General features: G+C 44.8%; 1 protein-coding gene and 1 non-coding gene across 2 annotated transcripts in view; both read left to right on the top strand.

Moving 5' to 3' along the window:
* The window catches only part of LOC109890136 (neurexophilin-2), a 95,273-nt gene that overhangs the window by 62,721 nt on the left and 13,170 nt on the right, over positions 1–19,382 (top strand). The gene's annotated exons all lie outside the window — the stretch shown is intronic.
* On the top strand, positions 1,345–1,398 carry LOC116374260 (U7 small nuclear RNA). Its single transcript, XR_004210129.1, has one exon. It is a non-coding gene; the product is annotated as a U7 small nuclear RNA (small nuclear RNA).

A 19,382-nucleotide genomic window follows, 5' to 3' on the forward strand; every position in this document is an offset into this window, starting at 1 on the left:
CTCACTATATCTCTCTTTCTCTGTCTCTCGCTCTCCTCCCTACTCTCCTCCTTTAACTGCCATGAACTCAACCAATACATAAATCTGCAAAGGGGGCACGGTTTGGCGTCGGCAATCTGAGTCAAATATATGTTTACACATTTACAAATGAGAAATTCAGCAGCGCGACGTCGGTTCTTATTCCGCTTTGCCTTTTTCGCCCCCTGGGAGGCTGCCTAGCTCTCCCCCCTCCGCCTAGCGCCCGGCTTCTAGCCTCCAACTCCGAGAGTTTCTCTGTGCAACTTATTTAGATGAATGATTAAACTTAAAGCACAGCCAGGAGTCTTGCTACTCTTATTTAAAGAAGAATGGGAAAGCTGTCATCTTTTGATGCATTGCCTGCCATCCGGCATGCAAAAGAGATGCCCCCCCCCCCTCCCCCCACCTCTCACTACCTCCCTCTACCTCTCTCTCTTTCTCTCACTCTGTGCCTCTCTCTCTCTCTACCTCCCTTGCTATACCTTTGCTTCTCCTCCTCCCTCTCTCCCCCTCTCTCCCTCTCTCTACTCTGAAAACAGTGTGATTGATCAGGGTGGAGCAGCATCAGTGACAACATCGTAGTCCACCCGCCCAACCGCCACCCGAGCAGGGCATGCTGATCTGAGAGATATATATGCTGATCTGAGAGATAGATAGAAGATTGCTTACTTCTCGCTGATCTATCAGTCACTGAAGTTACTCCAGAAAGAAAGAAAGAAAGAAAGGTTCCAATGGCTTTGGCTCTTCCACATCAAGCATGCACAGTCACACTCACACTGTAGAAGAAAGCATTCTAGCATCATCATCACCTGTCTCTCTGTTAGAGTTATAATTATGTTGGAAGGAATGCTGAAACCTTGAGAACACACACACACACACACACACACACAAATGCTGAATTCCCCCAAAACCTTTTCTCTAGATGGAAGAGTTACTGTGTTGATTGATGAGGTAATAAAAGAAAGTAGTATCACTTGATCATGGGTAGTACTTAGTACAGAACTGTGTAGTATACTGTAGAATATTATAGTAAATACTAAAGTATTATCCACACAAAAAACACTATAGTAAATACCAAAGTAGTGTCAGAAAAAACACTACCGTCCGCTAAAACACAAATTTTTAAAACTATTGTAAATACTACAGTATTTAATTAGCAAATACCATGCCCATTCCCCTCCCCTGTATCCCAATTTGTGCCACCTGTAAGTTAGAATGTGACATGCCAAGTATAGACCATTTAGTGTGTTCCCTATGGTTATAAAAAAGAGAAGGAGCTCTGAACTCTCTGTTCAGAACCAAGTCCAACCTGCCTACAGGATATGGGAAATTTGCTCTTTTAGTATTTCTCCAGTAGGTTTCCTAAAGGAGAATGCCCCCCACTTTTTTGTTGAAGTTAATAAAACAAAAACACTTGAACAAATACTACAGTAATGTCCCCAAAAACACGACAGTAACTACGACAGTGTACCGTACTACAATCTGCAAAAACACTACATTAAATACCACTGCAGGGGTACTCAAGTACTATTTGAGAATGTCCGGTCACACACATTTCCTAGGTGGTAAAGGTCCGGATGGATAATGTAATTTATCGGTGTTAAAACAAACCCCCACCTTTCAAACCGTGCGACCCCAAACTTTTCACAACCCTCTTGTTGGACGAGAGAAAATGTTGCATTTTGCACGGGGCAGAGATTTTCCAATTGAGTATGGAGGTACTACATCATAATACAGTCCACAAAAACACTACTGTAATTACTACAGTATAGTATACACTACCGTTCAATAGTTTGGGGTCACTTAGAAATGTCCTTGTAGGGGCCTCCCGAGTGGCGCAGTGGTCTAAGGCCACTAGAGATTCTCGGTTCGAGTCCAGGCTCTGTCGCAGCTGGCTGCAACCGGGAGGCCCGTGGGGCGGTTCACAATTGGCCCTGCGTCGTCCGGGTTAGGGGAGGGTTTGTCCGGCAGGGATATCCTTGTCTCATTACACACTAGCGACTCTTGTGGCGGGCCGGGGGCAGTGCACGCTGACACGGTCGCCAGGTGTACGGTGTTTCCTCCGACACATTGGTGGGGCTGGCTTCCGGGTTGGATGGGCTTTGTGTCAAGAAGCAGTGCGGCTTGGTTGGGTTGTGTTTTGGAGGATGCATGACTCTCGACCTTTGCCTCCCCCGAGTCCGTATGGGAGTTGCAGCGATGAGACAAGACTGTAACTACTACCAATTGGATACCACAAAATTGGGGAGAAAAAAGGGATGAAAATACAAAAAAAAGAAAAAGGAATGTCTTTGCAAAAACCCCTTTTGCAATTATGTTAGCACAGCTGAAAACTGTTGTCCTGATTAAAGAAGCAATAAAATTGGCCTTCTTTAGACTAGTTGAGTATCTGAGCATCAGGATTTGTGGGTTCGATAACAGGCTCAAAATGGCTAGAAACAAAGACCTTTCTTCTGAAACTCGTCAGTCTATTTTTGTTCTGAGAAATTAAGGCTATTCTATGCGAGAAACTGCCAAGAAACTGAAGCTCTTGTACAACACTGTGTACTACTCCCTTCACAGAACAGCGCAAACTGGCTCTAACCAGAATAGAAAGAGGAGTGGGAGGCCCCGGTGCACAACTGAGCAAGAGGACAAGTACATTAGAGTGTCTAGTTTGAGAAACAGACACCTCACAAGTCCTCAACTGGCAGCTTCATTAAATAGTACCTGCAAAACACCAGTCTCAACGTCAACAGTGAAGAGGTGACTCCGGAATGTGGATCTTCTAGGCAGAGAAAAGATTAAGATGATTAAGAACACAGACACTGGACAGAGGAACTCTGCCTAGAAAGCCAGCATCCTCTTCTCTGTTGATGTTAGTTCCTGAAAGCAGCTCCTGCCTATGTGAGTGCGTGGACACACCTTCAATACTACCCTGATCAGCTTATTCTGGGCTATCTGGAGCTTCCCCTTCATACATTTAGATATGCCCCCAAACCAGTAAGTGCTAGCATAGTCAAAATTGAATTGAATGTGGGCAATAGCTAGCACTTTCATGGAGTCCTTATTAAGCAGCTTGAAGTTTCTAGCCAAAAACTTAGTCCTGGCATTAACCTTCCCTAGCACCTTATTGGCCATGCTCACACCTCCCAAGCTTCCATCAAAGATACATCCCAAGTAGCTAACAGAGGTTTTAGAAGTCAGCACCTCACCCCCTAACTCCACTCTGATTTCAGACAACCTACACAATTTAGGTCTGGATCCAAAAATAATTGTTTCAGTTTTCCCTAGGTGCAGAGATAGCTTATTATCTCCAAGCCATTTGTTAATGTTAGTAAGCTCTGTGCTAAGTATGCTCTCCAACATAGTTTTACTTTTGTGAGACACCAGAAGTGTAGAGTCCTCTGCATATAGAAAAAGACGGCAAGAACAATCATTTTTCCTATCGTTAATGTACAATAAAAACAGCAGAGGCCCAAGCACGCTCCCCTGCGGAACGCCACAACTCATTGGTTTTGCCTGAGACAGTGAACCATTAACCTCTACCACTTGCTCCATTCCTAATAAATAGGACCTTACCCAGCCTAGAGGGATAGTGCTTAACCCCAGTGCCTCCAGTTTGGAGATTAGGAGAGAGTGGATAACTGTAGGTAAAAAGGTATAAAGAGGAGGAGAGCTCTAGGAAATTGTCTACTAACCCTCCAACCCTCCAGCCATATTAGAGAGAGACCTTTAGTCTCTGCTAGCTACACTGTATATCTATCTCCTGACTCACTGCCAAAACACAACACAGGCCAAGTCAGCCACAAGAAATACAGTACAGGAGTTATAGCTTTGTCTTCTCTCTCTGAGTTAGGTGTGTGTGTCTTGGATCCCGTTGGCTTTCTACGGAAGAGAAGACTTGCATCCCAAATGGCTATGTACTAAATGGCACCCTATTCCCCTATGGGCCCTGGTAAAAAGTAGTGCACTATAGGGAATAGGGTGCCATTTGGGATGCAGACAATACCATGTATTCATTCATTTTGAAGGAATTGTTATTCTAACAAACCATACTTTTTTACTTACTTTACTTTACTCATCTGTCTATCCATAAACTATTTTGAATATTTTATAGCTCATACTCGTACCCTGGGTCATGATTTATTTTTCTCTCTTGTTGAAGCCTCACACATGCTGCATATTACGGTTAAACCAGTCTACTAAGAGAATAGTAGCAATGGAATGGAAGGTTTCAATCTTACTGTACAGGCATGCTTTATTGTTCTCATTCATTAATTAATTTATTTACATGATTACATTTATTATTTGTTTCAAATTCATGTTTATACAGTACATAACTGTGTGAAGGCAGGCAAGGAAAGCCATAAACAAACATTCAGGCTCGTCTATACAGATGCAAGCAACAATAAAATATGTAAATAGCAGGCTACTGTTTTTCATTTGTTCCTCATTCTAGTGATGAAAAGTACACGGTGTGTTTCAAATCAACCAGCCATTATACCTAATGATCAAGCAGCTGTTTTTAAAATGATTCTATCATGATTTACAGATAAATTATTGTTGACTACGCCTATCAGTCCTCCAGCCAAACTCACAGTCCCAGAACTACCTTAAAATTGCATTTGAGATATTACTGCTGTAGAAGCTACAGTAAGATTATTCATTATTGGGTGAAGAGATCCTCATTTCTCTGTTATTATGCTCTCATAATCTCTCTTTGTGTCATATATTGTTTTTATTTGGCCTGTCTTTCTCTTTTCTTTCTTGCAATCTCCCTTGATATTCTCTTGTATGTCTTATTAGACCTCTCACTCTCCCTTTCTACTCTTTCTTCCTTACACTCCTCTCTGCCTCTCTCTCTCTCTTCCATCTATTTCTCTCTCTCCCACTCTCTCTCTCTCTCATTCCCCACACTCCTCTCATTCGTTCTCTCTGTCCCCCGTCCCCCCTTACTGTGGTTATGTGTTATCTGCCACGGCTCCATTTCCCTGCTGACTGATACTCCCTGACTCAGTCGCTTTCATTTTCATGATAATCCAGCAACACCACTAGACTGCCAAATCGCGTTTACTGCCTTTTCTCTTTTTTTCCCATTTTTTCCCCAACTGGTTTATCTCTTTTCCTTGGGGCTTTATTTTTGCTCTCTGTAATTAAATGTCATTTCCAGCTCTCCCTTCTTCTTCAGCGAATGAAAAAAAAGTGTATTATTTTGTTATGAGATCATTGTCAAAATAGAATGGATGGATACGTCCTTGCCCTGTATCTGTAGTATGCATCCCAAATTCCATCCCATTCCCTTTATTGTGCACTACTTTTGACCAGAGACCCATGGGAATACGCACAAAAATAGGAGAACACTTTTTGTTCCAGGTAGGACCTTTTTGAGTTTCATGTAGGCTTCTAACTAGAACTAAAAGGGTTCTCTTATGGGGACAGTCGAATAACCCTTTTAGGTTCTAGATAGCACCTTTTTCCCCCCCTAAGAGTATAGATTGCCATTTGGGATGCAGACTCTGTGACTTGGCAGTACACTGAAGCCCCACCACCAGCTATCTATGGAGTGAAAACAATATAAATCTACATTTCTGAAAGCCTTTTTATTCATTTGAATGAAAACAGTATCTGTCATCCTCTGTGTGACCCATATAGTGCTGTAACTTCAGTTTCATATTCTACTCCATTCAAGTTAATTTCCATGGTAATAAGATTGTTTTTTTATCTCATATCATATATCCAGTAAGCTAGCAACCTGTACTACTACACTAATCAAGACTGACAGAACTATGCCATTTCAATTTGTGAGAATCATTTTTAGATACTTCTACTACTCTTGTTTATAGCTACGTTTGTAGCTCAAATGTAATGTAGTGTAGTGTAACATACGATTATATCAAACACAGCATGTGCAGGTGTTGTTTGTTGGATTCTCTCTTACAAGATCAAACCTTACTTGCCAGATAGATGTCTTGATTTGAATGGCTGGTTGATTTGAAACACACCGTGTACTTTTCATCACTAGAATTAGGAACAAACGAAAAACAGTAGCCTGCTATTTACAAATTTATTGTGAATTTCAGACATAGGGTTTATCAACAAAAAAAAAAATCTGTTTTGCTTGAAAAGGAAATTGAACAGTAGAGCGAGCAAAAGGCAGAAATGTTGAGGTAATAGCTACCAAATGTAAAAGTATGCTCGCTCAAACGAACACGAGAAGAGTAATATGTGGAGTACGGAGAAAGTAAAAAAATCCAAACTCCAGTCGGCCCATTGCTCATCTCTAGTGCATGTGGTGGGGTGGTCGGTGTGGCGGTGGTAGATTCTTAGGGGGGGGAAAAAGAGTTCCAAAAGGGTTCTTTGTGGAGGATACTGGTTCTACCAAGAACCGTCTTCATCTGAAGAACCCTTTTTGGAAGATTAGGGTTCTTTGTAAGGCAAAGGATTCTACCTAGAACCTTAAACATCCTAAGAACTGTTTTTGTGGGGAAAAAAATATTTGAGGATTCTTTGGAAGGCTCTACATAGAAACCTTCTGAATCTGAACACAGCAAATTAGCTAGTGAGAGAGTAAAACATTTGCTGATTTATATTGATTGTCTTTGTTTTTTCCATTTACATTAATGTATTTATTAATCTTATGCTACCTCATGATAAATAACATACAAAATCAAGTCACACACATACACATGGTTAGCAGATGTTAATGTGAGTGTAGTGCTTGTGCTTCTAGTTCCATCAGTGCAGTAATATCTAACAAGCAATATCTAACAATTCCCAACAACTACCTACTACACACAAATCTAACAAGTAATCTAACAATTTCTCATCAACTACCTAATGCACACAAATCTAAAGGGGTGAATGAAAATATGTATATATAAATATATGGATGAGCGATGGCCGAGCAGCATAGGCAAGGTGCAGTAGATGTTGTTTCCTACCGTCACCACCTGGGGACGGCCCGCCAGAAAGTCCAGGACCCAGTTGCACAGGGAGGGGTTGAGACCCAGGGCCTCCAGCTTGATGATGAGCTTGGAGGGTACTATGGAGTTGAATGCTGAGCTGTAGTCAATCAACAGCATTCTTACATCAAATCAAATCAAATTTATTTATATAGCCCTTCGTACATCAGCTGATATCTCAAAGTGCTGTACAGAAACCCAGCCTAAAACCCCAAACAGCAAGCAATGCAGGTGTAGAAGCATAATACATAGGTATTATTTTTCTCCAGATGGGATAGGGCAGTGTGCAGTGTGATGGCGATTGTGTCATCTGTGGACCTGTTGGGGTGGTATGAAAACTGAAGAGTGTCTAGGGTGGCCGGTAAGGTGGTGGTGATATGATCCTTGACTTGCCTCTCAAAGCACTTCATGATGACAGGAGTGAGTGCTCCGGGGCGGTAGTCATTCAGTTCAGTTATCTTTGCCTTCTTGGGTACAGGAACAATGGTAGCCATCTTGAAGCTTGTGGGGACGATAGACTGGGATATGGAGCGATTAAATATGTCTGTAAACACACTAGCCAGCTGGTCTGTGCATGCTCTGAGGACACGGCCAGGGATGCGTCTGGGCCAGCAGCCTGCGAGGGTTAACATGTTTAAATGTTTTACTCACATCAGCCACTGAGAAGGAGAGGGAGGGCCACAGACTTTGTTAGCGAGCCGAGACGGTGGCACTGTATTATCCTCAAAGCGGGCAAAGAAGGTGTTTAGTTTGTCTGGAAGCGTGACGTTGGTATCCGTGACGTGGCTGTTTTTGTTTTTGTAGTCTTTGATTTCTTGTAGACCCTTCCACATACGTCTCGTGTCTGAGCCGTTGAATTGAGACTCCACCTTGTCCCTGTACCGGCATTACACTTGTTTAATTGCCTTGCGGAGGGAATAACTACAGTGTTTATATTCAGCCATATCTCCAGACCTCTTTCAATGGTTAAATTCGGTGGATTGCGCTTTCAGTTTTACGCGAATGCCGCCATCCATCCACGGTTTCTGGTTCGGGTAGGTTTAATGGTCACAGTGGGTACGACGTCTCCAATGCACTTATTTATAAACGCACTCACTGAGTCAGCTTATATAGGTCAATATTGTCCTCTGAGGCTGATCGGAAAATATTCCAGTCTGCACGATCAAAACAATCTTGGAGCGTGGCTTCTGATTGGTCAGACAGTGTTGCATGGTTCTCGTCACTGGTACATCCTGTTTGAGTTTCTGCCTATAAGCTGGGATGAACAAGATGGCGTCATGGTCGGATTTGCTGAAGAGAGGGAGGGGGAGGGCTTTGTATGCATCACAGAAGTTAGAGTAGCAGTGGTCAAGAGTATTAGCCCCACGTGTCGTGCAATCAATATGCAAAAACATATCCCGAGAGAGCCATGTTTCAGTGAAACAGAGAATGTTACAATCTCTGATGTCTCTCTGGAAGGCAACCCTTGCTCGAATTTCGTCTACCTTGTTGTCGAGAGACTGGATATTGGCGAGTAGTATACTCGGGAGCGGTGAGCGATGTGCCCATTTACGAAGCCTGACCAGAAGACCGCTCCGTCTGCCCCTTGTAGTGTTGGTAAGTTGACGTTGCTCTTATATCCAATAGTTCTTCTTAAGTCTTATTACATAAGATTTAAGATTACATGTTTCTAAACTAATCCAACGTTAAAATTGTATTTATTGCACCTGTTACAGTTCATATGGTTTAGATCAGGAGTACTCAATTCTTACCCTACGTGGTCCTGAACCTGCTGGTTGTCTGTTCTACCTGATAATTAATTGCACATACCTGGTGTCCCAGGTATGAATCAGTCCCTGATTAGAGGGGAACATTGAAAAATGCAGTGCAACTGGCTCTGAGGTCCAGAGATGAGTTTTAGGGGTTTAGGTAGTCTCCTTTACCAATGCTCCTAACCCTGGCAGTCATTCTGAATACTGGTTGTGGGTGGATATATATTCCAACTGTTGGATATCATAACTCTGGCTGAATCCCAATAGGAAGTATACATCACTTTGCAAGCTAGTATAATATTACTTGCAGGCCTGATGTGACCTGTAACCCAGGAGTTTTCTACCACCTCTGTGTTAGGGTAAAACTAGGCTATCAAAGTAAGGCCTTGTGATATACACTGCTCAAAACAATAAAGGGAACACTAAAATAACACATCCTAGATCTGAATGAATGAAATATTCTTATTAAATACTTTTTTCTTTACATAGTTGAATGTGCTGACAACAAAATCACACAAAAATGATCAATGGAAATCAAATTTATCAACCCATGGAGGACTGGATTTGGAGTCACACTCAAAATTAAAGTGGAAAACCACACTACAGGCTGATCCAACTTTGATGTAATGTCCTTAAAACAAGTCAAAATGAGGCTCAGTAGTGTGGGTGGCCTCCACGTGCATGTATGACCTCCCTACAACGCCTGGGCATGCTCCTGATGAGGTGGCGGATGGTCTCCTGAGGGATCTCCTCCCAGACCTGGACTAAAGCATCCGCCAATTCCTGGACAGTCTGTGGTGCAATGTGGCGTTGGTGGATGGAGCGAGACATGATGTCCCAGATGTGCTCAATTGGATTCAGGTCTGGGGAATGCGCGGGCCAGTCCATAGCATCAATGCCTTCCTCTTGCAGGAACTGCTGACACACTCCAGCCACATGAGGTCTAGCATTGTCTTGCATTAGGAGGAACCCAGGGCCAACCGCACCAGCATATGGTCTCACAAGGGGTCTGAGGATCTCATCTCGGTACCTAATGGCAGTCAGGCTACCTCTGGCGAGCACATGGAGGGCTGTGCGGCCCCCCAAAGAAATGCCACCCCACACCATTACTGACCCACCGACAAACCGGTCATGCTGGAGGATGTTGCAGGCAGCAGAACGTTCTCCACGGCGTCTCCAGACTCTGTCACGTCTGTCACATGTGCTCAGTGTGAACCTGATTTCATCTGTGAAGAGCACAGGGCGCAAGTGGGGAATTTGCCAATCTTGGTGTTCTCTGGCAAATGCCAAACGTCCTGCATGGTGTTGGGCTGTAAGCACAATCCCCACCTGTGGACGTCGGGCCCTCATATACCACCCTCATGGAGTCTGTTTCTGACCATTTGAGCAGACACATGCACATTTATGGCCTGCTGGAGGTCATTTTGCAGGTCTCTGGCAGTGCTCCTCCTGCTCCTCCTTGCACAAAGGCAGAGGTAGCGGTCCTGCTGCTGGGTTGTTTGCCCTCCTACGGCCTCCTCCACGTCTCCTGATGTACTGGCCTGTCTCCTGGTAGCGCCTCCATGCTCTGGACACTACGCTGACAGACACACAAACCTTCTTGCCACAGCTCGCATTGATGTTCCATCCTGGATGAGCTGTACTACCTGAGCCACTTGTGTGGGTTGTAGACTGCGTCTCATGCTACCACTAGAGTGAAAGCACCGCCAGCATTCAAAAGTGACCAAAACATCAGCCAGGAAGCATAGGAACTGAGAAGTGGTCTGTGGTCACCACCTGCAGAACCACTCCTTTATTGGGGGTGTCTTGCTAATTGCCTATAATTTCCACCAGTTGTCTATTCCATTTGCACAACAGCATGTGAAATGTATTGTCAATCAGTGTTGCTTCCTAAGTGGACAGTTTGATTTCACAGAAGTGTGATTGACTTGGAGTTACATTGTGTTGTTTAAGTTTTCCCTTTTTTTTGAGCAGTGTATATAATTGTCATAAAGAGTTTAATTTTAAAGGCTAATAAGGCTCTAGGAAGAATCCTTCAAAGATAAAAGTATTCTCGGTAGAATCGTTCGTATAGGGTTCTAGGTAAAACCATATACAGGATTTTTATGAAGAACCATTCATAGAGGAATGTAAGTACAACCCTCTGCAAAGGGTTCGTCCTAGCACCAAAAAGGGTTCCCCTGTTGGGAAAAAACGAAGAACCCTACATGGTTCTACTTAGCACCTTTTTTTAATGAAAGTGTAGTGTGTGTGTGCAGGGGCAGACTTGGACAACATAGTCCTACTCGTTTTTTAACCAGTTATTTTTAACCAGCTCCTGATTAAGACAAATACAACATGTAAAAGCACCACTTGAGATACAACTCAACACCAGAACTGTGCCCCTGTTGCCTCCCTGTTGTGCAGCCTGTCTCTGACTCTTCACTGCTGTCACTCTCTGTCGGTCTGTCTATGCTTCTCCTTGTGCTCCTCTGTTGACACTGTCTGTCTGACTGTCTGTCACTCTGTCTGTCTGTCACTCGTAAGTGTTAATTGCTATAACATATAGAGCCAACATATTAGGGACTTGTAGTACATCTGTGTCTCTCTGTTTTACTCCAACCTCCACTGCACCCACCCCTGAGCTGTCTCTGCTAGCATCCTTTTCCACAGCACTGGTACCAGAAGGCCAAGGGACCACGTTGCTTGTGCTGTGCGCAGCAACATCCTAGGGTAAAACTGTATTTTAGGGGTCCATTTTAATAAACCATTTATAAGGCACTTACAAACCGTTCGCTCACCATTTATTCATAATTACTCCCACATTTGTAAATGTTAGTAAGCTAGTTATTATTATTCACATGTACCTTTCAAAAGTCTTCATACCCCTTCTTGGGTAAGAGCTTTACACTCCTGGATTGTGCAATATTAGTCCATTATTCTTTTTATAATTCTACAAGCTCTGTCAAGATGCTGGGGATCATGGCTAGACAGCAATTTTCAAGTCTTGCCATAGATTTTCATGCAGATTTAAAACTGTATCTTGACCACTCAGGGACATTCACTGTCTTCTTGGTAAGCAACTCCAATGTATATTGGCTTTGATTTGCTGTAAACATTTTCCGGGTGTACGCCAGGTTATGTTTTTGATTTGTTATTGTTACCCATCTTTAAGAAGCGGTTGAAAAGATCCCTGGTCTTTGTAGTTGAATCTGTGTTTGAAATGCAATACTTGACTTAGGGACCTTACAGATGTTGTATGTATGGGGGACAAAGGAAGGGTTAGTGTTGTTTACTTGCATTTTGTATTTATATTTTGATGTGTGTATTTTCTGTAATATATGTAATTCAGGGCTCATCTGTAAAAGAGACCTTGGTCTCAGTAAGACTCCCTGATAAAATAAAAGTTAAATCAAATTTTAACATTTAAAAAATACAATGTATTGTGAAAGACAATTTCTATATTTTTTAAAGATTAATACACATTTGATAACAAAAATATTATTATTATAAAATACAGTGCATTCAGAAAGTATTCCCCTCCCCTTTTGACATATTACATTACAGCCTTATTCTAAAATTGATTAAGTGAAAATATTTCCTTATCAATCGATGCACAAAACCCCATAATGACAAAGTGAAGACAGGTTTTTAGACATTTTTGCAAATGTATTAAAAAAAACTGAAATAACTTATTAACATAGATCCTGGGCCTCCCGAGTGGCGCAGTGGTCTAAGGCACTGCATTGCAGTGCTAGCTGTGCCACTGGAGATTCTGGGTTCAAGTCCAGGCTCTGTCGCAGCTGGCGGCGTCTGGGAGACCCATGGGACGGCACACAATTGGCCCAGCGTTGTCCGGGTTTGAGGGTTTGGTCGGCAGGGATGTCCTTGTCCAATCGTGCACTAGCGGCTCCTGTGGCGGGCTGGGTGCATGCTGACATGGTCGCCAGGTGTATGTTGTTTCCTCCGACACATTGGTGCGTCTGTCTTCCGGGTTAAGTGGGCATTGTGTCAAGAAGCAGTCTTTCGGAGGACACACGGCTCTCAACCTTTGTTGCAGCAATGAGACAATGATACTGTAAGGACCAACGCCGGCGCGATGAGAAGCAGGTATGGGGAGTTGACATTTAATTCGTAACAGACAAAGTGCAAGACAGAAACAGCGAGTACAGCCCACAGATACACAATGACAAACGGCAATCAATTCAGCAATGGGGAACAGAGCTGGGGAGCTGACAAATATAGGGGAGGTAATAAACAGGTGATTGAATCCAGGTGAGTCCAATAGTTGCTGATGTGCATGACAGGGGGAAGGCAGGTGTGCGTAATGATGGTGGCAGGAGTGCGCAATGCTGAGGAGCCTGGCGCCCTTGAGTGCCAGGAGGGAAGAGCGGGGGCAGGCGTGACAGTACCTCCCCCTCTAGAGGCGACACCCAGTGCCCCATCTAGGCAAGCCTGACGGTCCGGCTGGGTGTGAAACCCCAACGAACCCGGCAGGGGCTGTTTCCTATGTCTGCCTATATAACCATGATTTAAGAAAGCTTCACGTAGCTCTTTGGGCTAGGTGTCCCGCTGGCGGGACACAACATCCGGTGAAATTGGAGGGCGCTCAATTCAAATAAATATGTGTAATATTAAACATTCATGAACATACAAGTGTCTTATATAATTTAAAAGCTTAACTTCTCGTTAACCCAACTACATTGTCAGATTTCAAAAAGGCTTTACGGCGAAACGCATACTATGCGATTATCTTAGGACAGTCCCCCACATCAACATATTTTTCAACCAGCACAGGCTTCACTAAATCACAAATAGCAATTAAATAAATCACTTACCTTTGAAGATTTTGCAATTCCAAGTGTCCCAGCTACAACATGAATGGTCGTTTTGTTCAATAAAATCCATCTTTATATCCCAAAAATGTTTAGTTGGCTACATTGATTTCAGTAATCCACTCGTTCAACAGCAAACAAAGGAGTCCAAAAAGCTACCGGTAAACTTCATCCAAACAAGTCAAACAACGTTTCTATATAATCCTCAGGTAGTCTAACATGTAAATAAACTATAATATTTCACACGGAAAATACTATGTTCAAAAGGAAAGGACCATTTGTAAGCGCACTGTAACGGTTTTCTTCCTGGGAAGGAGAGGAGGACCAAAATGCAGCGTGGTTATTTATAAACATCTTTAATGAAAGATGAAAACGTAAACACTATACAAAATAAGAAAACGTGGAAAAACCGAAACATTCCTAACTGGTGCAAAACACAGAGACAGGAACAATCACCCACAAGATACCTAAAGAATATGGCTGCCTAAATATGGTTCCCAATCAGAGACAACGATAAACACCTGCCTCTGATTGAGAACCACTCCAGGCAACCATAGACTTACCTAGAACACTCAACTGAACACAACCCCATAGACTACAAAACCCCTAGACAAAACAAGACACATACATCACCCATGTCACACCCTGGCCTAACCAACATAAATAAAGAAAACACAGAATAGTAAGGCCAGGGCGTGACAGTATCCCCCCCCAAAGGTGCGGACTCCTGGCCGCACACCTAAACCCATAGGGGAGGGTCTGGGTGGGCGTCTGTCCACGGTGGCGGCTCTGGCGCGGGACGTGGACCCCACTCCAACACAGTCTTAGCGTCCTTTGAGTGGCGACCCTCGCCGCTGACCTTGGCCTAGTAACCTTAACAAAGGGCCCCACTGGACTGAAGGGCAGCTCCGGACTGAGGGGTAGCTCGGGACTGAGGGGTAGCTCAAGACTGAGGGGTAGCTCAAGACTGAGGGGTAGCTGAAGACTGATAGGTAGCTCAGGACTGATAGGTAGCTCAGGACTGAGAGGTAGCCCAAGACTAAGAGATAGCTCAGGCAGGTTGACGGCTCTGGCAGATCCTGGCTGAATGGCGGCTCTGGCGGATCCTGGCTGAATGGCGGCTCTGGCAGATCCTGGCTGAATGGCGGCTCTGGCGGATCCTGGCTGAATGGCGGCTCTGGCGGATACTGGCTGAATGGCGGCTCTGGCGGATACTGGCTGAATGGCGGCTCTGGCGGATACTGGCTGAATGGCAGCTCTGGCGGATACTGGCTGAATGGGGGCTCTGGCGGATCCTGGCTGACTGCCGGCTCTGGCAGATCCTGGCTGACTGGCGGCTCTGGCAGATCCTGGCTGACTGGCGGCTCTGGCAGATCCTGGCTGACTGGCGGCTCTGGCTGCTCCATGCTAACTGGCGGCTCTGGCTGCTCCATGCTGACTGGCGGCTCTGGCTGCTCCATGCTGACTGGCGGCTCATGACAGACGGGAGACTCTGGCGGCTCATGACAGACGGCCAGCTCAGGCGGTTCATGACAGACCGGCAGCTCAGGCGGTACTGGGCCAAGGACACGCACAGGAAGCCTGGTGCGGGGAGCTGCCACCGGAGGGCTGATGCGTGGAGGTGGTACTAGATAGACCGGACCGTGCAGGCGCACTGGAGCTCTTGAGCACCGAGCCTGCCCAACCTTACCTGGTTGAATGCTCCCAGTCGCCCTGCCAGTGCGGCGAGGTGGAATAGCCCGCACTGGGCTGTGCAGGCGAACCGGAGACACCATGCGTAAGGCTGGTGCCATGTACGCCGGCCCAAGGAGACGCACTGGAGACCAGATGCGTAGAGCTGGCTTCATGGCACCTGGCTCGATGCCCACTCTAGCCAGGCCGATACGAGGAGCTGGTATGTACCGCACCGGGCTATGCACCCGCACTGGGGACACCGTGCGCTCCACAGCATAACACGGTGCCTGCCCAGTCTCTCTAGCCCCCCGGTAAGCACAGGAAGTTTGGCGCAGGTCTCCTACCTGGCATCGCCATACTCCCTGTGTGCCCCCCCAAGAAATGTATCCACGAATTCAATGGAGTGTTTGGCGTGTAACGCTGGATGTGAGACTCAAGTGAGCGGTGGAAGAAGGGTTGAAGGTTTGATTCACTGGATACGGGTAGGACAAATTATTGACTGTGTGAGGGGAGAGAGAATCGGAAAAGATGGCTTTGGCAACAATAGGCTCGCTACCACCATTTGATCATAAACATCAGGAATGGGAGGAGTACTGTGAAATAATGGAACAATTCTTTGCTGCTAATGAAATAAGTGATGTTGCTATACAGAAATCCATACTCATAAGTGTTGTCGGTGCACAGATGTGCAGTTCATTGAGGAACCTGTTGAGCCCAGATAAACCAGGAGAAAAGGCATTCATAGATCTAGTCGATCTATTAAAAAATCACTTCAACCCCAAACCCAGTGAGAGAGTGCAAAGATTCAAGTTTGATTCACGTGTGAGAAAATCTACCTAATCAGTGGGGGAATATGTGGCTGAGTTGAGAACTAGCACTGGACTGTAACTATGGGATTACATTATCGCAAATGCTTTGTGATCGGCTGGTGTGTGATGACAGGATACAAATACGCTTGTTATGAGAGCCTAATCTCACGTTTGAGAATGCACTCAAACTGGCCCAGGCCATGGAGTCCACGAATAGAAATGCACTGGATGTGCAGGCAAGGGGCGCAACTGCATGCCATACAGTAAAAGAGAGCAGCTCTGAGCGTGTTGAATTTCAAAGAACAGAAAGCCGTGGGGCAGCAGCAAAAAAAGACTTTATCGTTGCAAAGGCAAACACGCAGCGTTTGACTGTAAATATTCAAAACATGAAAAGCATGTGGGATAATAGGCCACATTGCGAGGGCGTGCCGCAAAAAAAAAAAGCCACTGCTCCAGACGCTCTTGCTACTGCTCTAATCAAGTGATAGAAAGTGAAAGTGAGTACGCAGACGCAGAGCAAGCATTCTCAATGTACAGTGTACAGGGGGCAGAATATGAAAAAGGTGAAGCCTTTCATTGTGGAAATGTGAATAAATGGATTTAAGGTACCTTTTGAAATAGACACAGGATGAGGTGTCACGCTGAACAGGCCCCAATTCTATAGGAAGTGGAAAAAAGTTGAAGTGCCTAAACTGAGAGACACCCCCAATAAACTCAAAATGTACACAGGATCACTGTGATTGGAGTTGCTGATATTCAAGTGGAATATCAAGGACAAAATAAAAGTCTGCCTCTCTTAGTAGTGGGAAGGTACTGGCCCTAGCTTACTAGGGAGAGGGTGGCTGGAGGAAATAAAATTAAATCAAACATGTCACCACAGAGACATTGACACTGCAGCAGGTGCTTTCAAAGCATGAGTGTGTGTTTAAAGACGAGCTAGGGACATTAAAAGGGGTCCAAGCTACCATTGATGTTGCTACTGATGCTACTCCCAGATTATATAGGCTAAGATCAGTTCCATATGCCATGAAGCCTAAAGTGGATGTGGAAATTGGCCGACTCTTAGCAGAGGATATAATTATACCTGTCAAGTTATCTGAGTGGGCAGCACCAGTTGTTCCCATACTCAAACCAGATGGTTCAGTCAGATTATGCGTTGACTATAAACTGACTGTAAATAGAGTTTCCTCTTTGGAGCAGTACCCCATACCCAAAGTGTAGGATTTGCTTTCAGCGTTAACCGGAGGGCAACAGTTCACAAAACTGGACATGAGTGATGCATATCAGCAAGTGCTAAGGATAAAGCTTCACAGAAGTACCTGACCATAAACACCCACAGAGGGATGTTTACCTATAAACGCTTACCTTTTGGGGTGTCTTCTGTACCAGCTATCTTCCAAAGAACCATGGATGGAGTTCTGCAGGGGATACCCAAGGTAGCGGTTTACCTCGACGACATTCTTGTCACGGGAGTCACGAAGGAGGGACATCTCAGAAACTTGGGTGAAGTTTTGAGGAGGATAGAGGAGGCCGGTCTCCGGCTGAAGAGGAGCAAGTGTACACTGTTAGCTGACGAAGTGCAGTACCTGGGTCACAAGGTGGATGCCAAGGGGTTACACACTGTCAAAGCCAAAGTGAGGGCTGTTGTGGAAGCTCCAGCTCCGACAAACGTTACAGAATTGAAAGCCTATCTAGGCTTACTGAAGTATTATAATCGCTTCCTCCCTAACCTCTCTACCCTCTTAGCTCCTCTGCATGAACTGTTAAGGAAGGATGTGGCCTGGGAATGGTCAGAAAGACAGGAAGAAGCTTTTGCAAAGTCAAAGGTGTTACTGCAATCAGCAGAAGTCCTTGGGCACTACTCAGCAGACAGAGACACATCTTATCGTGTGATGAATCATCGTATGGTGTGGGAGCGGTGCTATCACACAGGATGGAGAATAGTGCAGAGAAACGTATCGGGTTCATGTCAAGAACGTTGTCGCCGGGGGAGAAAAAGTACTCTCAGCTGGACAAGGAAGGATTGGCTGTCATATTCGGAATACAGAGATTCCACAAGTACTTATACGAGAGAACATTCACTATTGTGACTGACCATAAGCCTCTGATCTCTCTGTTCCATGAACAAAAGCCTGTACCACAAATGGTCTCTCCAAGAGTTCAACATTGGGCTGTGTGGCTCAGGGCCTACAAGTACAGAATAATTTACAAACCAGGCAGATACCATGGGAATGCGGATGCTCTGAGTAGGCTGCCTGTTCCAGAAATCATCATTCAGGAAGAAGAAAATGACCAGGTCTTGATGATCAATGAGTTGGATGATGTACCGGTGAGCACTGCACAAATCAGGCAATGGACTTCAAAGGATGTGACATTATCACAAGTGCATGAATTCATCCTGAAAGGATGGCCTACAGTGACAGAGCCTCAGATGATGCCTTACTACACTCGCCGCTTGGCCTTGAGTGTTCAAGATGGATGTGTTCTGTATGGCTCAAGAGTAGTTATCCCACCACAAGGGCGAGGTATGCTACAGAAGTTGTTGCATCAGTTGCATCCAGGAATGTCGAGAATGAAAGGCCTAGCAAGGTCATACGTCTGGTGGCCAAAGATGGACCAGGATGTGGAAAATGAGGTTAGCCGGTGTGCAGATTGTCAGAGTAACAGGAAGTCACCCCCCCCCCCCCCCATCACGCCATTACATCCATGGGAATTGCCATAAAAACCATGGACACGACTACATGTGGACTACGTTGGACCTTTCCTTTTTCCTTGTGCTGATTGATTCTCATTCAAAGTGGATGGATGTTTACCCCATGAACATGTCCACATCGTAAGCTACGATTGAGAAGCTGAAACAAAGCTTCAGTGTTATGAGATTGCCTCAAATGTTGGTTAGCGACAATGCTACTTGTTTTACAAGCACTGAATTCACGTTTCATGAAACAAAATGGAATTCAGCACTTAATGTCGACCCCTTTTCACCCATCTTCAAATGGATTAGCAGAACGGCAGTTCAGACCTTGAAGGAGGGGATGAGGAAGATGCAAGGGCCCAGCATTGAAACAAGGTGTCAAGATTATTGTTTAGCTACAGGATTACTCCTCAAGCAACAACAGGGTTGTCAACTGCAGAAATGTTGATGTCATGGAGGTTAAGGTCAACCTTGGATCTCATCAGTCCAGACTTGAAAGTGAAAATACACCAACACTGAGACGCTCTATTAGAGAGAGACGTTTGATCAGATGTAAATATGAAAATAGAATAGCTCAGAAAGGAATTAAGTTGGGTTATTAGCTTTAAAGGGGGGGAATGTAGTAACCTGGTATATTTATGTTTACCAGTAGATGGCAGTATTGACTCAAGATGGGG

This window comes from Oncorhynchus kisutch, linkage group LG5, assembly GCF_002021735.2.
Source record: "Oncorhynchus kisutch isolate 150728-3 linkage group LG5, Okis_V2, whole genome shotgun sequence".
In the NCBI taxonomy this organism is placed as follows: Eukaryota; Metazoa; Chordata; class Actinopteri; order Salmoniformes; family Salmonidae; genus Oncorhynchus; species Oncorhynchus kisutch.